The sequence below is a fragment of the Elgaria multicarinata genome, chromosome 2, assembly GCF_023053635.1.
Source record: "Elgaria multicarinata webbii isolate HBS135686 ecotype San Diego chromosome 2, rElgMul1.1.pri, whole genome shotgun sequence".
Classification (NCBI taxonomy): domain Eukaryota; kingdom Metazoa; phylum Chordata; class Lepidosauria; order Squamata; family Anguidae; genus Elgaria; species Elgaria multicarinata.
The window spans coordinates 99763601-99790692 of record NC_086172.1 but is presented as its reverse complement, the minus strand read 5'-3'; the positions used below and the strand labels follow the sequence as shown (position 1 = coordinate 99790692).

Genomic DNA, 27092 nt, shown 5'->3' with positions numbered 1-27092 from the left:
CTTCAATTGCTCCGATTCCAGACAATATAGTTTAAATGCAGCAGAATTGCCATTATCTAAAAACTGAACGTGTCTTATATTCATGCAATCCCATGTAACATCTTTAGCAGATAACATGCTAAGCCATGATGATTAAGCATTTTGAGCTAACCATGATGGCTTAGTGTGTCATGTGAACGGCATTTTTCCTAACCATGGTGGCTACAGAACCACGATTTAACGATGCTCATTAACCACTTGCTGCAAAAGGGTTAGTGGCCGAAACCATGGTGTGTTGTCTGAACAGGCCCATTGAATATCTAGCCAAGGGAAGTTTTTGTACTTTGGCTATTGCAATTAGATGTAGAAATCTTTCAATGATGCTGAAATTATGAACGCTGCCAATTGTACAGCAGAACTGGTACAGGCACTCCATTTTGCCATTTGCTGAAGACCATCAATATGATCAGAGACAACGTATTTTAGAAGGCCTTGCTGGCTAACCAAATGTAGAGTTGGGACTTGTTTACTGTGTTTCAGAAACATGGTATAAGGTCAGGCACAAGACTCTGACCCTGGGGGAGGGGGTCCTGGTGATAAACACAATACGAGCTTAAGGAAAAGCCTCCTGCTCTTCTCTCCAGCTTTTAAGATTGGAGTGGGGAGTCAACACTAAACAAGTCTCAACTCTCCAACAGTTTAGAACAGAATGGAAGAGACTTGTTTTTCCTTTGCACCCAATGGGTGCTCTAATCTGAGCATCCAGCAGGCACAGAGCAAACCCATAAACCTCTCCCTCCCTGCTCCAGCTATGAGCTGGATGGAAAAGGTGATGGTGTGATGTCTTGCTTTGCTCTGTACACAATTCAGGCACAAAATTAAGAACATATACCTATTTCCCCCTTCTAGCTTCCAGACAGAAAGGGAAAGTAGAGATATGTAAGCTTGCTCTGCATCTGTGCCCACTGGTGCAGATGCAGAACAAGGCTAGATTACTTTTCCTGGGCATTCCAAGGTCAGGGCATCCATTGGACACAAAGGCAAATCCAATATTTTTCAATGGGGAGTGGTATATAAATATTCTAAATAAATAAATAAATAAAGATGGAATGTAGAGGTAGGGATGCATCAGTTGAACTGCCTCTGTTTGGGACCCACACTTGGGAGTGGTCTGTTAGGCACACAGAAAGATCCATCCTCTTTTCTTTAGCTCCAGGACCCCTCATATTCATCTTGCTCACCAAAGCCTGGCTCCCTTCATGTCCTGGTGAGGGTGGCAAGTGAGATTATTGAACCTGAATATAATGGCTTCCATCTGCCATCTCTGGTTTGCAGGCAACCTAACCTGGATGAAACATGCAGACAGACAACTACAGCATGACTCAGTCAAACCTGACTAATTACATTATAAGATTTCTCACTTTGTTTTTAAAAGAGCAACTATTCTCTAGTAATAGCATCCTTTCTCTGCTGAGAATGCAGATATGAAGTTCAGCAGATACATCATTTCCAAACTTCAGGGAGTACAGTGGGTTTTTTTACGCCATCAAAACAGCACTATCTACTCACAAGATGAGCAAATCAGTAGGCTTGGAGAAACCACAAGGTTTACAAAAGTACAAAAAATGTATAAGGGGGAATATCCAAGAGTATAATGAGAACTGAGAAAGCTCGGTGGTTATGGAATGCTGACTGACTGTCGGAGAGGAGAAAACAGGGGGAAAAAGGAGGGGGAGAATGGTATGGAATATGAAGAGGACAGCATGGATGAGTGACTGGAACAATGAAGGGGAGAACTCCATACTACAACATTTTCTGGCAGGTCCCACACTCTAATGAACAGCTTGGTGGATTTGAACTATTGCCAAACTATTTCTACAACTGTCGATACAACTTTAATCTAACCCTGTCCTACAAGCCCAATATTTCCTCACTTTTTGTATACTATTAAAGTTTGGATGCAGCCATGCAGACTAAAAATAAATGAGGACAAGACTGAAGTAAGTGTTGATTAGCATACACTGAAGCCTGCCAGGGAAAAATAGGGTCACCGGATGCTTCTGGCTATACAGCTCCACCTGAAATTAATTCCAGATTGCAACAGCAGCCAGTCCAACATTGAAGGGCCATCAAAACTCAAGATAAGCATGCTAGATTCCTGCGCATGGAACTGCACTGATGACTGGGAGTTTCTACATGTGTAAAGCACAGCCCAGAGCATTCCAATATATTTCTATAGAATTCCCTGCCCTGGAGGTCAAGCAGGTAACAACGCAGTGCTGCTTCCAGTGCCTCTTGAAAACCTCTTTATTTCAGGATGCCTTTACCAGCCACGGTTTTTATCAGAATTCAGGGTTTTTCAAAAAGAAGATAAATTTTAACATGAAGTTTTATTCTTTTATCCAATCTGTATTTTTATTGTTCACCACTTCAGAATCTGTAACAGTATATAAATGCTATAAATAAAATAAAATAAAATAATACACTACCACTGTCCAAGTAAAAATCAAGGTGCATTTTTTTGCCTTTAAAACCCCAAATAATTTGGGTTCAATTATCAGACAGGAATAAGTGCATCACAATTCCCAAGATCAAACAAAGAGACACTTGCACACCCTGCATCTCATATCTGATCTGCAAGGGTGTGTGAACAATTACACTTTGTAGCTGCCAACAATTGTTGAACTTTCTTCCACTGGACTATCATAACCCAAATGTATTTCTGGAACATAAAGCTGATTTGGGCTGCCTTTCAAAATTTCGAATTAAGGTGGATATTGTTAGCAACATAAAGTTTTTGATCTGTTGTTTAGCCTACCTGTTTTGTTTGCTTTTATGATTAGTTCTCCTTTTCCTGTCCTCTGATATAACCCAGGTTGCACATTTAAAATTGTAGCTTGCTAGTGATTTGCTGGAAGGTTGGAATGAGCTTGGCCATTTCCCAGAGAAGATCAGTTCAAGATGGGATACAACTTCCTGTTTTGAAATAGCAAATAGAAGTATACACAGAGGAAAGTTAACACTTCTATAGCAATTGGACAGTTATTTGCAATGATATTGAATTTGAGGTTTTTTAAAAATTATAGAACAAAGGTACGAACTTCAGTGCTGGTTATCTCAGAGAAAAAACTCATTAAAGAAAAAAAGGGAATTATCAGATTTCAAGTCTTCATCTGTAACATTCTATCTCACACCAAGGAAGCAATTGCACTGTTGCAGCAAGAGTACAGTAATTGTTAATGAAGCCAAAACTAAGGAAAAGCCTTACAAAGAAAAAGAGGTATAACATAGTCCTTCCATGGTATTGCTGTATTCTGTTAACAGCATAATGCCCCACTTAACTGTTAAATCCGCCTGGGGCATACAATATCCCAATAATTTGTCTTTAAGCCCTAAACACAAGCAATGTACTCCAGTTTTAAAAATGGCCCATGGGTTTTTCCAAAGAAAACTGGTCTAGGAAAGCAGGCTTAAGTACTCTGGGTGTAAGTTGGCACAAACCAATACCGCATAACATCCAAAAATGTTAATTCTTAGTAATAAATGTCAATTTGGTATTTTTCTAATATTTCAAGTTTAACATGCTCCTTTTGACACCACAGACACATGTTTGTTTGTGCATGTTTCTTACAATCAATGCCTGAGGGTTAAAGGTATTCTCTTAGGTTAATGTTAAGTATTTTAAATGAAAAAGCATGAGTTTTTTTGGCAGGACCCCAAAGCAGGACACCTATAAAAAAGGAATTACCTCACTGACCTTGAACACTGGCAGCTACCAAGAGAGCTGGTGCAATTTAGCAGCGCTGACTTAACCATTATATTTATGTGCCAAGGAGGAGTTCAACCCCTCCTCAGCAACTCCTTTTATATACCATCTTCTAGGGAAACTCAGGGCCTTGCTAGACGAGGCCTTAGCGCACTTTGAGACCCAGTTTCCCTGCTGTGCGTCCAGATGACGCACAGGGGAATCCGGGCCCAGGCCGCACTGAAGCCTGCCTTAACGCGCCATAAGCGAATTCGCTTATGGCACGCCTTTTCCGCAGCCCCGGCCTGAGGCCGGGGCTGCGGAACGTCTAGCAGGGTCCGTGGCTTTTTGCGGCTACTCGCTTACTCGCGAGTAGCCGGGAAAAGCCACGGACTGGGCACAGCAAGCGCTGTGCCCATCGGGCCGGGGGGATCCCGGGGGGGGAGATGGGGGGGAAGGCCGGACCAGCAGGAGAGGGGGAGGGCGCAGGGCGACACGGGACGAGGGAGGGCGCAGGGCAACATGGGACAACGAGGTATGGCGAAGGGTGGCACGGGACGACGAGGGAGTGCGCAGGGTGGCACGGGATGACGAGGGAGGGCGCAGGGTGGCACGGGACGACGAGGGAGGACGGGACGGGGAGGGAGTGCGAAGGGCGACACAGGGGCGTGGAAAGAGGGGGCAGGGGGCTTACTTTAAAAAAGGGTGGGGGGCTAATTTTTTTAAACAAACACTTTACCTTCTCCGGAGTCTTCGGGCCGCACGTGGCCCCTTTTAAAAAAAAAATGGCCGACGCTGCAGGGCTTCTGTAGTCCCTGTGCCTCGGCCGTCTAGGAGGCTGGGAGGCGCGCACTAAAGTTAGCGCGTCGTCGCCCTGCCGGCTTACCTAGCAAAGCGCTCAGTCCTCAAGCAAGTCACATGTTTATCCACTACATCAAAGTTAATCTTCTAGCTATAGAAAACTGCATGGACTGGTGGATCTGAACTGGTCAGAAATCTGCATACATCTGATCACTTAATACCTAAAAGCTAAAAAATTTGAACTATGCATTATTACCAGTGCTGACCTAATTGGGTGTATGTTTTCAAAATAGGAGATTGTCATTTAGAAAATACCAAAGTAACTTTAATAAATAAGCAACATTAAAAACATAATAATCTGGTTATTAGAAGCATTTGACTCCTATCTGACAAAATTGACAATTCAAAGTCAAATACCTGGTAGTAAATCCAGAACTGCAATAAAAATGGGGACTCACAACTAATAAAGGCAGAGGAGAGGGTCTGCAGGGAAAGAGGAGGGAAGGAAGAACAACACATTCCATGTATACATAACAACCCATAAGGTTGTTTTGGGAAAAGATGCTCCCATGATAGGTGTGAGCTTGAGCTTTAGAGAAAGGATGTGGCAGACCATGTCCTTCACTTGAAGGACTGTAGCACAGAAGCAGAGCATATGCTCTGCATGCAGATGGTCTCAGGATCAAGACCTAGTATTCTAGGTAGGACTGGGAAAGACTCCCATCTGAATCCCTGGACAATCACTGCCATGCACTGCAAACAATATGAGCTACATGGACAAATGCCCTGACCTGGTCTAAGGAAGATTCATTGTAGAAGTCATGCTGACAGAAACCCACAAAATAATAGTTTCAGTGGCAGAGAGCAACCTCCACCCCTAAAATGATGAATGGGGCTTAATCTGCACTCAATGCAAGAGCACAATAGGCTGCATTTTCTCCCTGAAACCAAATTGACTGAAGCCCTGGAGACAGTTATTCCCCAAAGTGAAAAAAGGAAAAGAACAGAATTTGGACTTGGATAAACAGAAGCATATGGCAGAACAGGTGTTTGCCTAAATCTAGAAAACCCCTCAGGCATATCCAGCCTTGCCACTAGGTGGGAAAACAATGAAGCAGCCATTTGCACACTATCTGCAAGTCCTTTGATTTAAAGGGGGATGCAGGATTGCATTCTATTTAACACTCACCCTTTGGTATTCCCACTTATCCACATGAAAACAGACCAAGTTGGCAAATAGGATTAAGATAAGGGTTTAGCAGGAAGTATTTTCATATAAGGTTTAGGAAGTTATTTCTCAACATTTGTTGCAGTGGTAGACCTAATTACAGTGTTCTTAAAACACCGTTGCTGACTTTTGGAATTGCAACATCACTCCATGAATATTACAGACACTGTCTTCTCAAACATTTAAACATTGCAGATAAGAAACAGATGCATTCGCCCCTCAGCAAAACAAAGAAATGTCATTCTGAACATCTATTATTATTATTATTATTATTTAAGGATTTTTATGCCGCCATTCAGCCAAAAAAGGCTCTCACGGCGGCTTACAAAAGTCGTTCTTGACAGTCCCTGCCCACAGGCTTACAATCTAAAAGACATGACACAAAAGGAAAGGGGATTGGGAGGGAGGAGGAAGAACTTGTGAAGCAAAATGTTTCAAAAGGACACCTCACACCCAACGCAAGATATTTCAAAGTCACCAGAAGTTGGAGGATTCCTCAATAATCTACTGTGACCAATTTAAAAGACACTTTGCAAATAAAAATGTTTGATTTCATTTTAACTTAAGATCCCATATTAACAGAGTCCAATGATGTATGTTCTGCAGCAGCTTGTTCTGTAATTTGGGATTCTTTATGTTACCTGAGTTAAATTATGGAACTTTAGTTAAATTATGGAACTCACTATCACAAGATGTAGTGATGGCCATCAATTTGGATGGCTTTAAAAGGGGGTTGGACAAATTCCTGGAGGCAAAGGCTATCAATGGCTACTAGCCCTGATGGTTGTGTGCTATCTCCAGTATTCAAGGCAGTAAGCCTGTGTGCACTGGTTGCTGGGGAATAATGGGTGGGAGGGTGGTGTTGCACCATGTCCTGCTTGTTCATCCCTGGTTGACAGCTGGTTGGCCACTGTGTGAACAGGGTGCTGAATTAGATGGACCCTTAGTCTGATCCAGCAGGGCACGTCTTATGATCTTTGGATATGGACAGGATGCTTGGATTAGCGAGATCATTCACAGGGTCACTTGGACACTTGTCCATGTTAGTTTGCAAAGACAGTCAGAGTTGGACTGGCTGACTGTGTGGTGGGAACTGTCAACTCTTCCTTTTGTGAAGGCTCTATTCCACCCTGCCTAAAAGTGACAGTAGTTTGACCCCTGTTTAAGTCATGTTTAGACCCAATTGTTTAAAATATTTAGTCACCAATGTCAAATACTAAATTTTTCGCTAATATGCTTGACTGCACAGTGGCGACCCAATTCCAAGAACTCCTGGATAAAACTGAATAACAGGACCCATCTCAGTACAGCTTCAGGTCTGCTTCTGAGGTGGAAACAGCATTTGTTGTCCTAGATGATCTTCATTGGGAGCAAGATAGGGGGAGTGTTGATTCTGTTGGACCTCTAAGCATCTTTTGATACCAGCATCAACCATGGTATCTTTCTGGGCCACCATGCTGGGATGCAGCTCGGGGAAACCATTTTGCTACATTCTTCTTGCAGATAGATTCCAGAAGGTGGTGCTGGGAAACTTGTGCTTGACCCCTTAACTTATGAAGTCCCATAGGGTTCAATTTTGTTCCCTATGCTTTTCAACTACATAAAACCAATGGGGGATAGCATCCAGAGATTACTGGGCTACTGCAACCTGCTCTACATGGGGATTCTCCTGAAAACCATTCAGGAACTTTAACTAGTACAGAAAGCTGCTGGTGGGTTCTTGACTGGGGCCGAGTGCTAGGACCATGCAACCCTTTTATTGTTTCAGTTGCATTGGCTGCCAGTTCATTTCCAAGTCCAATTCAAGATGCTAATTATCACCTTTAAATCCCTAAATGTCTTAGGACCTGGCTACTTAAAAGACTGTCTCATCCCATGTAAATTTGCCAATCTTTAAGATCAGCTGCTGCACCCCTCGTGTGTTGTTGTGGATGGTGGCAACACACAAGAGGGTTTTCTAAATAGTGGCAGCACATGGAACTCCCTGTGTGATCCGTCAGCAAGTGAATACTTTTTTTAAAAACAACAACCAAGCATTTGACTATACCGTTGCTTGATTGTAGTTATTGACTGTTGCTTTTGGATTTTGTGCTGCTCTTTTTAGCATGTTACTGTGTTTTGATTATTAATTATTGTTTTATGTTTTTACACTTTGGAAGTCGCTTTGAGCTATTCCTTTTTTGGAGAGGAAAAACATGGCAAAATTTCTTAAATAAATAAAGCTATTTTGCTGGCATGAAATCCCAGAAGAATGAAGTAGACAAGCACCATCTTCTATTTTCCAGAGGAATGAAGAATGTAAAAAACTAGCGTACAGAGTAGTAAAAATTTTTTCAAGAAAATTAAAAATGGTGAGAAAAATGAACAAAGCATGGCTGGTTGAGGAATGCTGAAAGTTGTAAGACTTTTTTCCATTTAAACATGCATAGGATTGCATCCTTAGAAAGTTAAAGTGATTTTTCATTCTGCATAGCAGTAAACTGTCACTGCACCACTACAGGATCAGTTAAGTAGAATGTGCAGATATAAAAGAGATAGGTAGTAATAAGTAGTTGAGGCTTACCTGGACAGTAAGTGTGCTAGAAAGCCCTTTGTAAATGTTTGTATCAAAGTATCAAGTTACTAGTACTCATTTCAGAATTTTTTCTAACCGTTTTCATCATGATTAGTTGCTAATGTCAGAAATTGTGTTTCTTAGGAAAATGCAATAGGATTTAAGCAACAACACCCAATGACATAATTCAAATAGCACATGCCCAGAAGTTAAGAGCTACACAGAGCAGGGCAAAATCAAATTGTTTCTGAAGTTATTTTATCTTAAACAAGTATTTCCTGAACCTACCAATAAGTCAATTTTGCTTTCCAAAATCTGCTATTTGCTCTATAGTATTGAAAACTACAAGACTGGATATTCACAGTCACATGCAAAAACACCAATGCAGTCATATTAAAAAAAAGTTTACTAACACAAGACCTTCATTTGCAAAAGTAATTTGAGTTACTAGAGGTACAGCATAAATTGGAAGACAGAGCCAAAAAGACAGTTGTTGAAACCACTGTCAGCAATAAGGAAAACAAAGAGAGAAAATTAAAGTCCCACCTGCCCCTAGACCCGCAAACTGAAAATACAGGTTTAGCATGCTCTTTCCAAAGTCTCTATTTAACTAGATTTTTACAGTGCTCACCTGATTTTCTACATTTTACCTAGCATTTTACCTTATTTTGAAATGTTTACTATATCCAGTGTAGCAAAAGTAGCAACAGCTTTCCCTTATGGCCTGCCTTTTAAATTAAAGAAAACTTCTGTCATGTAACTCTTTAGCCACAGGGTCTCCAACATGGTGCCCATAGGCCCCAACATACTCACGGACACTTTTCTTAGTGCCCATCAAGCTCATTGGCCCTTCTGACTTAGTTTCTTAAAAGTTTTCTAAATTATTTTTAACTGGGAGGCTACCTTGCATTTAGGTTTTTGGGCAAGTTACTTTTAGTCTCATTAGTTTGTCTGGTGGAAAGTGAGTGTTTTATGACTGGCCATGCCACTCATGGCAGCCACTTTAAGAATGGGCAAACTCCACCCCCATAGCAACCATTTTCTGAGAGTGCCCATGGCACTTTCTCGAAATTCAAAATGTGCCCACCAACACCAAAAAGTTGGGGACCTCTACTTTAGCCTTTAGCTTTGAATTAACAAATTCCTTCAGAATTCTTACCACCCCCTTTTTTAATTCTTCAATATCCTTCTTGAACAGTAACATCCAAATATAATAATTCCAAAGGGACTGCACTAGTGTCAAACAAAGCATCATCAACTCTACTCCTTATTGCTTTTTTAAGGACCCATGAAAATTTCCAAAATTCATATTAAGTTAATACCTTTATTAGGCCAATATCTTTATTAAGCTAACTCAAAGTTCACAAAATAGCGTGCAAGCTTTCAAGATCTCCAGAAACTTTTATCAGGGAGATGGTAAACAAAGAAAAAACGGGTGGGGTGGGGGAAGTCCTAGTTTCAATCTGAAATGATCACAGTGTCTAGTTGAACCTATTTCTGGAGAACTTGAAAGCTTGCAGATTATTATTATTATTATTATTATTATTATTATTATTAATTCTTTACCTCTAAAGTGTATTACATCGCAATATGGCTATTTTTGCTTTTTACATGAAATTCTATAATTCTTTAATATCTTTAATATCAACTTGGCAACTTTGATAATATGACAGAAGTTCGCTAAAAATAGTTGAGCCAAGAATTTGGCTAGATGTTCAGGTTTTGCAATTGCAAAAGCTCATGTTCCCTCTTTGGTTTTAGTTCCTTTATTCAAGAGAGATCAAATTTATAAAGTTTAGTCGCCCAAAGTTAACTCCAATTTAACTTCTCTCTTGCTGTAAGAGATACATCCTCCCTATGGAATGCCAACATTTTTTTTCTTTTCACAGTTAGTAATTACTATTTCTGAAAAGCTATGGTAGGACAGGAAAACTGTAATCCGACACAATTTCATCTACATATGAATAGTGGTTGCCCGGCAGGAAGCTGCTTTGTAAGAAGGGTAGCATTCTTCATTCCCTGCACATAGCCCCACCCAAAGTGAACACCTTAAGATAACAGAAAGAAGATAATACCCTAGGGTGGAGAGATTTATTCCTCTTCTTTATAAACCTGGTGTCCAAATCCAAGAACACTTGGTTTTTTTTAACGTTTTGCCTGAGAGCCATATACTTTAAGAGGCAGCGTCAAACAGGAAAAAGCCTCATCCTCCTTTGTACATCTGGCCCTACATGTGCCCATGACAGCTCTATTATTCCACTCTACATTATAAGGACAAGACATTGTCCACTATCTAAAACCAAAGGGTAGTTTTGCCACCTTCAGGAAACGAAAGGGAGAGGGGAAGAGAGATAATCTGTACTAATTGTTCCCCAGTTTCAAACTTATGTGATGCTTCTAGAAACTCCATGCACTGCCCCAGCCCCCCTCCTCACTCCACCCCAGGGCCTCACATCCAAGCAGCATTTTGCTCCTCTACTCCACAGCTCTGCCCCCACCCCCAGGACGTCACCACCCCAAACGACCACCTAAGAGCAACCACAATCTCCGCGTTTCTCCCCTCCTCCCTAATCTCACCAAATAAACCATTTTAAGGAGAAAGAAGACCATGTTCCGCTTCTTTTTTAAATCTCGTTCTTCAGTACTATTTTATTCCCACATCCGTTTATTTAAGAAGAAAAGGGGGGAGGGAGAGAAAAATAATAAGATTCCCCACTTGGTGAAACGAAGGAGGGAAGGAATTGGAAGCCCACAGAATATTGCTCGCCCCCCTCCTGCATCCCCCTTTCAAATCCCCGAGGCTCCCCAGTGAAGTGCCTGGAACCCAGTGGCTGAGTTTCTCGAGGGCTCTCCACCCCGTTCATCTCTCCCAGAAGGAAGCGAGGCCCACTAAGGGGCCGCCCCACCTCCCCTCAGGAAACTGCTCGTTTTCGATCCGGTTCTCCCCTCCCCCGCCCATCATGGAGCGGAGCTCGCTCTCTCCCCCCCCCCCCCATCGCTCAGCCAGGGAGCTCCCCCACTCACCCCCGGAAGACCAACGGCCACCGGTGCCACTGCTGCCTGCGCGCCCGGCGGCCTCCTCCTCCTCCCCTCACCGACACCTCAGAGTCCTGCTGCGGCTGCCGCGCGCGCGCCCGCGTGACGGATGCTTCCTCGCGCTCCCTCTGGGGTGATGGTGAGGATGGTGGCGGTGGCAGCAGCGGCCGGCTCGCCCTGACTTACTCTTCCCTCCCGCTCACGACGAAACTCCCTCCCTTCTTTTCCAGGCCGGCTGCTCTCGCCCGCTCAGAAACCTCCCCGAATGGTACCGCCCCCCCCCCTTTTTCCTTACTTGCCGCCTGCGGTGCCGCGACTGCCGCTTCGCAGAACAGCGGTCCTGAAAAAGAAAAGGGGTGGGGTGGGGGGGGAAGAGAAGCAGCTTGCTATTGGTCGCTACCCAACCCAAGACGGCGACACCTCCATAGGCTTCCCCGCACGCCACTCTCCCGCATGCAAGCTGCCGCTGATTGGTCAAGGGGCGCAGAGCCCCGGTCCCGCGTGCCCATTCATAGGGGGGTGGGACTTGGTTACCTCTCAGTTGCGGAGCAAGCTTGGCCAATAGAGGTCGAGGAAACGAGCGGAGCGGCTGCTGCTGCCTGGCCTTGCCATTACCTTGGAGCCGGCGGCGCCCAGTAGCCGCTGGCAATCGCTGGTCCAGTGCAAATGAGTCATGCGCGGGCGTTGCCCTTTTCCCTCAGCCGGCGGTGTCAAGATTCCGGGCTGTGGAAGGGGCACCGAAAAAGAGGCTCTCCCCAAGGTCGGCGGACCTTCAGGAGAGGCCTGGGCGGAGGGCTGACTCCGGCCGATGTCCGTGGGTCGCCCCTCCCGCTACATCCCGAGCCTTTGGTGGGGCTGCAGTGTGGGGAAAGGGGTGGCAGGGCGGGGAATTGCCCTTCCACAAACATGAGTACGAGCACCGACGCCGTTACGATAAAGATCATTACCATTAATCTCACATGTATCGCGTTTTTCCTAATAGCTCCTATAACGAAACTATTACCAGTTGCACTTGACAAACTTGGAAGATTGCCACCTTTTTCGCGTGCCTAATAGCTTAAGGTACTAAAAGAAAGCGAGTGTTCTCTCCCAGAGCACGCTGTAGGCGTGGGATAATATTCCTCAAGACTATATTAACAAAATGTGCTTGAACAAGAAGACATTGTATGGGCTCACAATTTATGTTGATAGGCTAATAACTATTTAATGGGTGGACTTGGATGAAGATGGGAGGAAGGCAGGGAAGTCATGGTTGCTTCTTTAGCCTTTGATACCTGTGCAGCTGCCATTTTCCTAATTACCTCCTGCGTGGGTTGCTGTGCCATCTGAACCCACTGAGGTGCATGGCAGGGGTGGCTTCCAAACCACTCTGCAACCTGTGTCTTGTAGGGATTATGGGATGGTTTGGAAGCCACCTCCACTGCAAACCTCACCAGTTTTCAATCCAATGTTCTTTGGGCATGTTTTCAAGGGGCGGTATTGCTGATGAAAGTGTGTTCAAGGAGCGGTATTGATGACGAAAGAGAGGGGCATGCCTTTTCTCCAGCAGGTGTTTTAAAATTCAAATTCAAATCCTTTCCTCCTGCTGCTTCCTGGCTGCTGGGTTGAATGAAAGAATGGTCTGTTGTACTTTGGTCCTCCACCTTTGCTTCATGACTTGCTTTGGGGGGGAAGCGAGAGGGGATGCATTGGTAACATCGTAGAGGTTGGAGTGAGGGAGGGTGTTCCTCACCTTCATTCCCTAGGAGGGAGGCTACCTGGCCTGCTCTCTGGGCTGGTTTCCTCACCAAGGTGTTAAACTGGACTGTGGTGGCTGCATAGCTTCTCTTCCCTCCCCTTTCCCTCTTGACTGGAAGTGTGTGGCAAGGGGAACACTATGCAACCTCCAGTGGCAAGTGATAGGAGTTTTGGTTGATTAATCAATTAATCTATGGATTAAATTTGCTTGTGGATGACACTGGTTCTAGCGGTTAGAGTGTTGGACTAGGAGTCTGGAGATCTGGGTTCTAATCCCCACTTGGCCATGGAAGCTCACTGGGTGACTTGTGGCCAGTCACGGACTCTCAGGTTAGCTAATTACTTTCTTGAGGTGGGATGGGATATAAATGTCATAAATAAATAAACCTGTGCCACAGTGAATGTAATTAGGGAAATGACGGGCATGAAAGCAGCATGCACGCAGAAGGTGGGGAAAATAAGCCTAGGTGGCTTTTCCTTTGTTGATCATCCAAACCCAGTCAAACAACACCATTGTAAAGTGGCTTAGTAACCCAGCCATCACAAGAAGAATACTAAAGAGAAATTTTCTAGTTCTTATACATAGTAGCTATTGAATTTATTCTAGACATGATGGCAAGATTAAACATGTCTGTAAAAGGTAATTGCATGTGATTTGGCCATAGAAAACACCTGGAGCACCATTCCCCTGCCACTTCTTCACTCAAAATGTTTCCCTTATGAAGGCCTTTAAATATATGAACAGCAACTGGGCTTCTTTGCTGCGTGTAGCTGCCCCTCTTCATATATTTTGCTGGTCTTGGAATTGCTTCAACAACCTACTCTTTTTGACTAGAGGTGGCAGCGGAACAAAGTATGTGTGTGTATTAATGGTGTTTGCTTCATACTACTATCAGTCCTATTGAGAATTATTATCTGTCTCCACCCTTAAAGTTTAAGCCCTATACAATTTCCCTGGGCCAGCTTGAACAAGCTGCACTGCAAACTACAATGTACTCTCACTTCCCAGAATAGAACACCAATACAGTCAAATATTGGCATTGGCAATGGTACAGTCTCCTTCAAAAAATACTTAAGGCAAAAACCTACACATATAGACAGAAGAAGAAGAAAAAACTCCTTCTCCATATACCTCAGCCAGCTGGAATGCTGGGAACTGTAGAACTTCTTTCTGTATAACACGTGCTCTTTATTTATTTTTGCTTTGGATACCTGTGCCTGGAGAAAAACTTCTGGGATTTAAATGCATGACAAAGAATATAAATAGCTAGCTGGTTGAGTAAGGACATAATTTCACCTACTTTATGTTCTGTGTGATCAACATACATCATGAAATACTACCTGAATAGATGTCACAATTTTTGAACTAAAATAATTATCATGGTTAAATAGTTCCATTTAACTAATGCAAAGGTGGAGAACCACAGGCCTGGGGAACAAATCTAGCCCTCCTGGACCCCACCCTCTGGGGTTTCTCAGGGTGGGGCCTTCCCCTGGGCCTCCTTTCCCCCAATGACCAATTGTTTGGTGGTTTCCCAGCTGTTCTGCAGTTTTTTTCTCCATTCTAAAAGGTTGAGATGCCTCTCTCAAGGCTTAGGGATAGAAACAGCTTTAAGTGACAGTGTAAAATTGGTAAGCATATAGAAGGACAAGCCCTGCTGAAAAAGAATCAACATGACTTCCACAAAGGCAAGACCTGCCTCACTAATGTTTTAGAGTTATTTGGCACTGTTAATAAACAAGTGGACTAGGGTGATCCAATAGACATTGTTTTTTTGGACTTTTGAAGGCTCTTGACAAACTCCCTCATCAAAGACTCCTGAGCAAACTTCGCAGTCATGAAATAAGAGGAGAGATGGAATAAGATGGATCAGCGAGTAGTAAAAGAACAGAAAGCAGAGAGTAGGAATAAGTGGTAAATTCTCCCAATGAAGGGGTGCAAACATTGGGGTCCTACAGGGACTGTTGGTTTTTAACTTGTCCATAAATGATCTGGAGTTGGGGTTGAGCAGTGAAGTGGCCAAGTTTGCTGATGCCACCAAATTATTGAGGGTGGTTCAAACAAAAAGGGATTGTAAGGAGCTCCGAAAGGATCTCTCCAACCTGGGAGAATGGGCATCCAAATGGCAAATGCTATTCAATAAAAACAAGTGTAAAATGAGCCACATTGGGGTAAAAATAATGATCCTAACTTCAAGTATAAGTTTAGGGGATCTGAGCTAGTGGTGACTGATCAATAAAAAGATTTTGAGGTTGTGGTGGGCAGCTCAATGAAAATGTCAACCCAGTGTCTGGCTTCTGTGAAAAAGGCAAACTCCATGTTAGGCATAATTAAGAAAGGAATAAAACTCCAAACAAAGCAAATGACCATTAGTAGCGTATCAGATGAGGGAGAAACATGCTGGTAGACGAATGTTAGCGAAGATCTCTGTGCTAGCAATGGAACTGAGTCACCAAAGGAGAAAGTTTAAGGAGGCAACAACCCCTGATGTTTATTAATGTGGCTTGATTGGCTGCTGAATTGTGGTTAATCCATGATCCCTCCTTGAAGTCTGGCCTGTTCCTGATTGGTTCTGGCTCAGCTTTTAATTGGTATTGTAGCATACTCTTATTTGTGACTGAGGCTGATGTTTTATACCAAAATGTTTCACATTTTAAAATCTGTTATATACACATGTGGGTGTCTGTGTTTGTGTGTTTTAAAAGATTGAAAGCTATTAAATTTTAGAATTTTTAACATTTTAAAATCTATAAAAATGTATAAACTGGATGTGTTACTTTTGTTTGTGACTGAAACTGGTGTTTTATATTGAAATGTTTCACATTTTAAAATCTGTTTATATATGTATATGTTTAAAAAAATTAAAGCTATTAAATTTTAAAAATTTAGAATGTAATTCTTTAAAAAAATCTATAAAAATTATAAACTGGATGCCCTACTAGTTGTCATTTGTTTTTGTTTTTTGTTTTTGGAGTGGTATATCTTGCACATCACATCAGTTGATTGGGAATAAAACTGCCAATATCACACTGCCCTTATATAAATCTATGGTGTGGCCACACTTCATTTGTTTATTACATTCCTATGCTGCCCCATAGCCAAAGCTCTCTGGGCAGTTCACAAAAAAATAAAATCATAAAGTACAATTTAAAGTACAAAACTTAAACCACAATATAAAAGTACAACCAGAATAAAACCAAGCAGCAATGCAGAGATTTAAAATACAGATTTAAAACAACAAAGTTAAAAGACTAAGGTGGTAAAATGTTAAAATCCTTGGAAAGTAAAAAGGTCTTCACTTGGTGTCAAAAAGCATAACATAGGTGCCTAGAGAATCTCCCTAAGGAGCTAATTCCACAGCACAAGAGTGCTATAGTAGCCATCTGCCTCACTTCCTTTTGCAGGGGCTCACTTAGAATACTGAGTACAGTTCTGATCACCGCACTATTGTAGAGCTGGAAAAAGTACAGAAAAGGGCAACTAAAATCATCAAGGGGCTGGAGCAGCTCCCCTATGAGGAAAAGAAGTGGGATTATTTAGCTTGGGGAAAAGGTGACTATGGGGAGACATTATAGAAGTGTACAAAATTGTGCACAGTGTGGAGAAAGTGGAGAGGGAGACATTTCTCGCTCTCTCAAATAATACTAGAAACCGGGCACATTCCATAAAGCTCATTGGATGCAGGACAGATAAAAGGAAGTACTTCTTCACACAGTGCATAGTTAATCTGTGGAGTTTGCTACCGCAACATGTAGTGATGGCCACCAACCTGTATGGCCTTACAAGGACAAATTCAAGGAGGATAGTCCTGATGGCTATGTTACCCCTAGTAGCAGAGGCAGTATGCCTAAGTACACCAGTTGCTGGGGAACATGGGTGGAAGGGTGCTGTTGCAATTGTGGGTTTTCCATGGGCATCTGGTTGCCCACTACATGAACAAAATGCTGGACTAGATGGACCCTTGGTATGATCCAGCCTAGCTGCTCTTAAGTTTTTAATATGCTGGTATTTTATGTATATTTTGCCAAACCTGTCACTGGAATGGGCCCCCCAAGAGAATCTCCGAAACTGAATTTGTCTCTCAGGCTGAAAGGTTCCCTACCCTTGAACTAATGGAAACCCAAATATCTACAGCAGTTTTATGGGAGTTACAGTCCAGTGCATCTGGAAGGGACTAGGTTTAGGAAGGCTCCACTACAGCTAAAGACTGCCCTGAGGAAGGCATAGTGACCTGGTTCATATGACATGCTGTGGCTTCCCATGGGTTATCTAACCCACAACAAGCCACGGTGCACATGGGCACCATTTTTCAAAGCAAACCCATGAGTATGTATGTTGTGTGAACCTGGCCAGGGTGGGTTATGCGACGGTTAAACAACCTGTGGTCTGTTGAATATACAAAATGGAAGCCTCACTGAGGGTTAAGCAATGCACGGTGGGCTGTCGTGTTGTGAAAACTGCCCCAGTGGGCCTAGCTGCTGGGGGAAATGCACCTGATCCTAGAGGACTATCATGAAGGTCTACCTATTAGAATTCTCAGTTATCTTGAGCAAATAGTATTATACATCATAGGCAATGATGCATTAGGACTAGGGGCGGGTCTACACAATGTCTTGAAGGCGCTTGCGTGCGCCTCCAGTGCGCCCCGAAACTCATTGTGTAGATCCTGGCCAGAAGAGGCGGAGGAGGAGGAGGAGGCCCTGCATCATCCCTCGCGGAGACGGGGCAAAAAGTTTCCGGGCTCGGCGGCTTTGCTGGGGAATCCGGCAGCCACCATCGCCGCCCACCTCCCCGCCGGCCTCCTGCTGCCGGTGAAAGAGCCACCCGGGTCAGAGAGTTCGGTGGAAGAAGCTGCCGCCCCGCCTTCTTTTGCCGAGCTCTCCGACCCGGGTGGCTCTTTCGCCGGCAGCAGGAGGCCGGCGGGGAGGTGGGCAGCGGCGGCGGCGGCCGGATTCCCCAGCGAAGCCGCCGAGCCCGGAAACTTTTCGCCCCGTCCCTGCAAGGGTCGGTGCGGGGCCTCCTCCTCCTCCTCCTCCTCTTCTGGCCAGGATCTACACAATGAGTTTCGGGGCGCACTGGAGGCGAAAGCAAGCGCCTTCACGACACTGTGTAGATCCTCTGAATGTGTTTTTTAATCTGTCATTTCCTACACACAACACTGTATTTTATTTTGTCTGATTTGTACTAAATATAAACAGAGAAAAATGTATCATCTATACTAGATTCAAGAGAAAAAAGGAACGCTTTCCAAATGCTAAGCCATAGAACAGTACCAAATCTGCTCTTAAACAGTGTTTTTAGATAATTAGTTACCTTATCATCTGATCCTTAATAAACATTTATTCAAAAGTATGTTCCGTTGGTTTCCTGGATGCACTTAATACTTGGATTGCTATTGATTGTACTGAAATGTACCAATGGAATCCCACATCCCTGTAACCAGTAAAACCTTCTTGCAACTCTGGCCTACGTTTTAAAGAGAACTATTTTATTACTATGCTTTTATTTACCTTTTTAACAGTTACTTTATAGCCATAGAACTCTATAAACTCTATGTAAATTTATAAAGAAATTCGTGCAGAAGGAAACTGCCATTCAGATCGCTGATTTCCTATACAGAGCAATCCTATACTTGAATGACATCAGCTAAGGGGCTATAAGATTTGTACCTCCTCCTCCAGTTCATTGGTTGGTGGTAGTTGGACACCATGCCTTCCCTACTTAGGTTGTTATTCCCTGTTGCCTAGGCTACGGCCGTTCCCCTTACTCTGCCTAGAGGCTTCGGAGTGTGAACATAGTAAAATCAGAGGAAGGCTTCTTACCTTTGAATAAACCCCATTGAACAGAGAGACTTACTTCTGAGTAAACAGAAATCAGACCTCAGAAGTAAGCATGGGGTTGCAGAGCACTTCTTTCCAGTTTGCTGTTTTAAGACTTAAAAAAGAAAGCTTCTAAGGGCATGTCTATATGAGGGGCATTGAGGGGGATGATCTCATGATTTTATGATTGTGAGTTCGTCCTCATCTACACGTGGCACATGACATCGTGGCTGCCATTTTGGATTTTTTTTAAAAAAAAAAAAAAAAAAGGAAAAGGAGCACTCAAATGAAATGGGTGAGGGTGGTGTTTTTTTGTTTTTTTTTAAGAAAACACCTCACACTCCCCCCAGCCCACCCTCGATGGGCACAGAGCTCCTGAGGAGCTCCATGTCCGGTTTGCGGTTACTCACTAGGAGCCAGGAAAAAACTGTGATGGTGGACACACAGGGATGATCCAGGGCAATCCCCAGGATATCGCCCCATCTAGCCATGCCCTAAGTGACTACACTATTAAAAATCAGTTCTATATGTTTTTACTCAGAAATAAGACTCTCTCTGTTCAATGGGTTTTCCTCAAAGGTAAGCCAGCATGTGATGTTAGTTGAAAATAGTCCGGAAGCTTCAGCTGGTACAAAACAGGGCAGCCCATTTACTAACGGACTGACCGGCAAGATCACATTGCGCCAGTCCTTTTACGACTTCATTGGCTGCCAGTCCAGGTCCGGGCCCGATTCAAAGTGCTGGTATTGACATTTAAAGCCCTAAATGGTTTGGGGCCAGGTTATTTGAAGGAATGCCTCCTCCCATATGTACCTGCCTGGACCTTAAGATCATCTACAGGGGCCCTTCTCTGTGAGCCCCTGCCAAAGGAAGTGAGGCAGGTGGCTACTAGGAGGAGGGCTTTCTCCGCTGTGGCACTCTGGTTGTGGAATGAGCTCCCCAGAGAGGTCCGCCTGGCGCCTACACTGTACTCCTTTCGTTGCCAGCTGAAGACCTTTTTATTCTCTCAGTATTAACACTTAATTTTAACTTAAATTTAAATTTTACTGTTCTAACTCTGTATTTTAATCTTATATCAATTTTGCTGCATTGTTTTATCCTGGTTGTGCTTTTTATACTATATTTTGTAATTGTCCTTTTAACTTGTTGGTTGTTTTATTATGTTTTAATTTTTGTGAACCGCCCAGAGAGCTTCGGCTATTGGGCGGTCTAAAAATGTAATAAATAAATAAAATAAATAAATGGGATTTACTTTTGAGTAAGGGAACCATCAGATCTGTAGTTTATGAACTCGAAGCTGCACACCTACGTTCCTTCGCTCCTATGTTCCTTCACACTAGTGGACTATAAGCTCCAAAGGGCTTGAGGGAGGAAATGTAAAAATCATTTTAAAAATCAAGGGATGACTCAATTGGACTCAAATTTGGTAAGCTGAAAGCCCTCCTTAAGACCTATCACTGTACCCATTTTGATCTCTTTATCTTTAAAAATGAGGGCGCTGCTGGCAAGGAGGGTGCATTTTCCACATTTTTTAAAATGTGAAAATGCCTACTCAGGAGTAAGAACATAGAGTTCAATGGGACCTCTTCTTGCTCCAGAGGGACTGCTTATAACCACAAGCAAATTTAATCCATAGATTAATTGATTAATCAACCAAAACTCCTATCACTTGCCACTGGAGGTTGCATAGTGTTTCCCTTGTCACACACTTCCAGTCAAGAGGGAAAGGGGAGGGAAGAGAAGCTATGCAGCCACCACAGTCCAGTTTAACACCTTGGTGAGGAAACCAGCCCAGAGAGCAGGCCAGGTAGCCTCTCCCAACCTCCTAGGGAATGAAGGTGACGAACACCCTCCCTCACTCCACCCTCTACGATGTTACCAATGCATCCCCCTCTCGCTTCCCCCCCAAAGCAAGTCATGAAGCAAAGGTGGAGGATCAAAGTACAACAGACCATTCTTTCATTCAACCCAGCAGCCAGGAAGCAGCAGGAGGAAAGGATTTGAATTTGAATTTAAAAACACCTGCTGGAGAAAAGGCATGCCCCTCTCTTTCGTCATTAATACAGCTCCTTGAACACACTTTCATCAGCAATACCGCCCCTTGAAAACATGCCCACAGAACATTGGATTGAAAATGATAGATGAAAATACACATTGAACTTTGAGCATTACCAGAAGAACCAGTCTTTCAGTATGCCAAAATATGTTGCTAAGAGGGATGGAAGAACCACAATCACAGTAGGACATGGTCAATGTCATCTGACTCTTTTGCATGCAATTCACCACAACAGCAGAGTATAACGCTGGTGTGATGGAGCTTATGGACAGGATGGAGGAAGCACAGGGGAAGAGCACACTCATGCTGACCATACCCTTTACTTCTCTATACCGTGGCCATGCCCTCATTCACAGCACAACTTTACACCAGGCTGGGATCAAAAATAATGTCCTATTTAGTACAATGGGAAGATGACTCCAGGTGTCATGCCATCACTGGAGTCATCTTCAGAAGAGCAACTGAAACACCAGAGCCAGTTGGCCCCTCAGAAGACCCTGGCACTAGTCATGATGGTCTGAGGCCCTCAGGAGTGAGGCGTTTGAATCTGATTCGTAAGGAGTCCAAGAGTTCAACTTCTGAGGCAGTGAAAGATGCTAGGCCACCACCTAGCCCCCAAGAATGCTGGTGCCTTAAGGTCTGTGAAAGGATGGTTACCAGGTGAAGCAGTGCTTACTGAAAAGGACTACTCCTGAATTGGCCCTTCCTCATGAAGAGGACATAGCAGCATGTCCCACATGAGGAGAAGGTGGTGGAGATTGCAGATGTAGAATGGTTCCTTTCCCATGGAGCAACTTCTCCTTCAGATGGTGCAATGTGACCTGGACACTATTGCCTACCCATTCCTTTAATTCCTGAGAACATATTGCACTGTAACTTGTTCTAATCACTTAGTAGCTCAACTTGTGAGCCAATGCAAAATGTTAGTTGATGTATGTAAAGTGGCACAATTGAACCCCATACTTAAGCTACTCAATGTTTACCACAGTGGTAATGATTGGAGTGTAATTTTTCAAATTATCCTATTCCCAATACAGAGATGTATTCCAGGTCTGGAGTCAGAGATGCTACACAACCTCCAGAACCCTGGATTGTGTCTGTCAGGGAGCAGCCAGTGGTGACAGATAACTTCTGTGCCACATTTTTGTTCCTGTGTAATTCCATGAACAGATCAGGCATGTTATTAAATGTGTCACATGTTGTATTGGGTTTGTTAGTGAGCAAAAATATGGACTTCACAGAGTTCCAAAATGCTGCTAAGAGACCTGTTAAACTTAACACAGTAAATAGTTTTTTGCAGGCCCCATTCCCTGGGTGGCCTTGTTGGGGGAATTAGTAGTGTTTTGCAAATTCCTCCCTGCAGTTCGCAAATAAACGAAAGCATGAGCATTGAATCCTCAATGCTTTTATTCAGAGGAGTCTTCCAAAACAAAACAACCAGGCTGGTAGCATCAACTAATAACAAAATAATTATCTGACCCAAAATCACAGTAAGCATAACAGCTTTACGGTTCTCCTTGACAAATGTTCCCTTCACATCAAAGCAACATACTCCCTTCTCTGGCAGCAGCCTACGCCACACCCCCAACACACTGCTGTGAAAGAGCAAGCCTTTTACTTACTTCACTCAATCACCAACCGGTGTTCTGATTTTGCAAGTCTCTGCCCATAATCTGCCAATAATTACTGTTAAGGTTAACACGAAAACCTGACATCCCCCTGCTTTTTGTGTACACTGATACAGTAATTACCTTATTTAATATAATTGCAAGTATTTTGTCAATTTCTGATGTTGTTCTTTACTTATAGGTTTAGACAACAGATCCGCAGGAATGTCTTTTCCAGCTAAATATTGAATTTGTAACAAACCATTTCTTATACATTCCTTTGCATGACACAATTTGATTTGTAGATATTTGGTTCTTTGTTTACAACTATCAGTTTTTAAGATAGAAATGCTTGATTGATTGTCTTGATAAACAACAACAGGTTTTGGTACATCAATCTCGGCATCCTTTAACAATTGTAATAACCATTCAATGTTCACAATGGCATAGTTAAATGCATTCAGTTCCGCTTCACAGGAACTTAACAAAACTGTAGACTGTTTTTTACAGGCCCAATTGAATAAACTGTGATTTAACATGTAACAAACACCAGATGTCCTTTTTCTATCATTTATATCATCTCCAAAACTAGCATCAGCATGAATTTCTAAACCTCCAGTGCATTCCTTTGTGAACTTCAACCTGTAGTTCAAAGTGCCCTTTAAATAACGTGCTATTCACTTCATAGCTTTCCAAGTATGTTCTGTGGGTTTAGCAGTTTGCCTGCTCAATAAATTTACACTTACAGAAATATCTGGTCGGGTAGTAGGCATGTGCTCCGCTCTGATTAGAACCGGAGAATCAGAAGCAAATTGGCCTGCTCCGCCTTGCCCAGAGGCGGAGTAAAAGCGGACAGCGGACCCCTAGAAGCAAGGCGAAGAGAGGCGCCCATTTTCAGAGCGATCCTCTTTCCACGGACCGATCCGATCCGACCGATTTTGAAACATTTTGCCCATAGGATTGCATTGCGGAAAAGAAAAGGGGATAACTGTGTTGTTTTTGAAGCTATCTTTCTGAAACTTCTTGTGCTTAGAGAGTCATGGCTGGGGGTCATTTTGAGCCTACTCTCAGCTCTCTGCGTGGTGCGGTTCGCATGCTAGAATTTTTAAAAAAGTAGGGTAAAGGCGGGAAAAAGATTACCTTTTCGATTGCTGAGGGGCAGAGTCAACTCCTGGTCATGATCACATGATCCCAAAGTTGGAGGAGGGGATAGGCAAAATGGGTAACTTGGGATTCTGGGAACTTCTCTTTCTTAGTCTGAACGGAGTATTCCCAATGTTTTTTTAAAACAGTAGCTCCACCAAATGCACAAACACAACCTGAAATCATACTAACAGATAGGAAACACACAGCAGTGCTACCCACCCTAACTTTGGGGAACAACTGAATACATGTAGTGCAAGGGGATGAGCTCCCCTAGGGCATGTGGACGTGCCCTCACTCTCCTGTACTTGGAGGGCCATCAGAGCCTTACAAAGAGTAACCCAGTGAAGCAATGCCTATCATGAGTTGAAGTGAGCGTTTGCTTCTTAAAGACTTGAACCTAGACAGGACCTGTCAAATTGACAGATGCTTCCCCCTTTGGGCACGTCCACCACCCCCCTCTTACTGATAAAAGACAGATATAGCCTTTTTAAAAAAGTTCTTCTTGTTTATTCAGCAACACTGCTGCTTTTAATTCCACCCCTCCTTTGTTTATTTATTTATTTATTCCATTTTATATGCATTACTGGCTTATCCTTGGCTCACTTCCTTATGCCCCAGAAATGTCTGCTGCCTGCCTGCCTTCCCTCCCTCCTCCCCTGCCCGCCTTGCAGGGATGGTTTGTGTCTGTCTTTGACTCAGGGGAGAAGTCCTTCCTGCGCTCAATTAGACTTTTGGAAGTTCCAAATCCATTTTTCAAGTGTGGAAGAAGATTCATATTTAGGTTGATCTCTACTCCCCAATTCATGGCATGTTGGGATTTCCTTTGAAATGGCCCCATTGAGCTGTCTGCAGGTTTAAACACCGCCAAAAATCAGGAGATGATGGGATTGCCTTGTACCTTGGCATGATTGTGGGTCTAGATGGCATCTGTGAGTGTGCCCACTTCCCTTTTTTTTATCTGTCCAAATGTCAGAGAACAGTCCACGTCTGCAAATGGGGTGCCCGATTTTCATAAATTCCCCCAAAATCAGGGGATGACGGGACTGCCTTGAGTCTTGGCGTGCATGTGTATCCTTGGATAAGCTATCATGGTGGTGAGTTTGAGGTTTTTAATGTGCAAATTGACGGAGCTATCAAAAGGGGTGTGAATGGGGTGCCCGATTTTCATAAATTCCCCAAAAATCAGGGGATGATGGGACTGCTTTGAGTCTTGGCGTGTGTGTGTATACATCCATGAGGTGTCATGGTGCCAAACTTGAGGTTTCTAACTTTAACAGAAAAAAGTTGTATACTTTTTTAGCTTAATGCAAGCCTATGGGGGGCGGGGAAACGGAGTTCGGATCCGTACTCCGCAGCGGAGTGGAGTGGAGATAGGCGGAGCGAGGGCAGAGCGAAGCGGCCTGGTCCACAAATCGCGGATCTGGAAGAGAAGCGGAGCGGGGGGGTCCGTGCACACCCCTATCGGGTAGCATTGGCAATAAAACTTAGTTGCCCTAGTATACTTCTGTACAATGTAGCATTTTCAAAATGTTTACTTTGACTATCTGCTTGGAGATTCTGCACCATTGGAGTATCGACAGAATTAGCATTCTGCAAATTAAATTTGTCAATCACATCATTTACCTTTTTTGATTGATGCAAATAAAAATTGCCCTCTTGGTGTTTTTCTACCTCTAAAGAAAGATAATTAGTTACATTACCCAGGTCTTTTAACTCAAATTGTTCTTTCAAATTTTGTACAGGCCTGTTATATTTTTCTTTATCAGACCAAAATATTAACAGATCATCCACATAACACAATACATACAACTTGTGCTCCTTTTCATGTTTAACAAATAAACATTGATCTGCTTGCCCTTGTTTAAATCCCATATCTCTGAGTGTTTTTGACAATTTAGCATTCCACGCTCTTGCAGACTGTTTCAATCCACATAGACATTTTTCAAGTTTGCAAACAATGTCTTTGTCGGCCTTAACACCTTGAGGTGGTAACATGTAAATATCTTCATCTAGTTTTGCATTTAAATATGCTGTTGTTACATCTTGATGTGATACTTGCATATTTTTTTGTGCAGCAAGTTTAAACATCATCCTTATGCTTTCAAAGCGTATTGTGGGTGCAAAAATTTGGGCGAAACCACGAGCAACTAACCTTGCTTTGTGGCGTACTATTTTTCCAAATTGATTAGTTTTTACTTTAAAAATCCACCTGCTGTCAAGAAGTTCCATGAAAGGTTGTTTTTTTAACCAACCTCCATGTTTTGTTCTTATCTAAAAAGTTTAATTCAGTTTGTATAGCTTGAAGCCAAGGTTTAGCATCTTCTTCAGATAGTTTCTGTACATCTTTATAACTTTGAGGTTCATAAATGGCTCTACCAGCAAATTCATCCTGGTATCTCACAGGGGGTATACCTTTGGTAGAACGTTCTGACTTACGCACTGCAGCATGCTCATCCTTAGAACTATCAGAACCACTATCTTTTTTCACTGCATCCATAGTATGCAGTGGTTTCTTATTTTCTGCATCACTCCCAGATACTTCTGATTGTTTTAAAATGTCCCTTTCACTATTGCTATCATCATTTTCATCACTATCACTATCATCACTTTCTGTTTCACTTTCGTTAACAAGAGTGGATTGGAAGATTCCAACTCGTTCCCAATTAACATTATAATCAACACTCCTTGTTAATCTTACATTTTGAGTACTTGACATAAGCACTCTATATGACCCTTTTTCGTATCCAAGAAATATTCCATGTTGCCCTTTTTCTTGTAATTTCTGACTCTGGGGTGTATACACCCACATGTCAGATCCAAAAATGTCTCACAGAAGGTTTTTTCTCATATAATTTTTGATAAGGAGTGCACTTCATTACTGAACTTATGCTTCTATTACGTACATAGTTAAAACAGTTCAGTGCCTCTGCCCAGAACTCCTCTCCTAAGTTGGCTTCGTGCAGAAGTGTTTTTAACCCCTGCAACAGGGTTGGGTTTATTCTTTCACACAAACCGTTCTGCCATGGAGAACGTGGAGTGGCAACCATGTGCTCAATGCCATGCTGCGTAAGGAAACCTTCAAACTCCGCAGAGCAAAATTCTCCACCTCTGTCCATAAAAAAACAGGTGACTTGGGTATTATGCTTATTATGAACCCAAGCACAAAATGATTTAAACTTTTCAAATGCCTCATTTTTCTTCTGAAGCATATACACAAAAGAATATCGCGTATATTGATCTATGAGCACCATAAAATAATTTGCTCCTCCTCTGGAAACCTTAGGTGGTCCAACAAGATCTCCATGAACAAACTGGAACGGCTTTTCAGCCTTTCTACTTGTGATTTTTCCTTTAGGGACTTGCTTTACCTTATGCTTTGCACA

The 27092-nt window shown here is 43.0% G+C and overlaps 1 protein-coding gene across 4 annotated transcripts in view; it reads right to left on the bottom strand.

Annotated features, from left to right (window-relative positions):
* The window catches only part of FAR1 (fatty acyl-CoA reductase 1), a 50862-nt gene extending 39173 nt beyond the window's left edge, over positions 1–11689 (bottom strand). For all 4 annotated transcript variants that reach the window (XM_063117300.1, XM_063117302.1, XM_063117303.1 and 1 more), the window contains exons 1-2: positions 11639–11689; positions 2798–2955 (exon numbers count right to left, since the gene is read on the bottom strand). The gene's annotated coding sequence lies outside the window, so the exon portion shown is untranslated. The remainder of the gene's footprint in view (positions 1–2797; positions 2956–11638) is intronic.
* Between the last annotated feature and the right edge of the window lie 15403 nt (positions 11690–27092).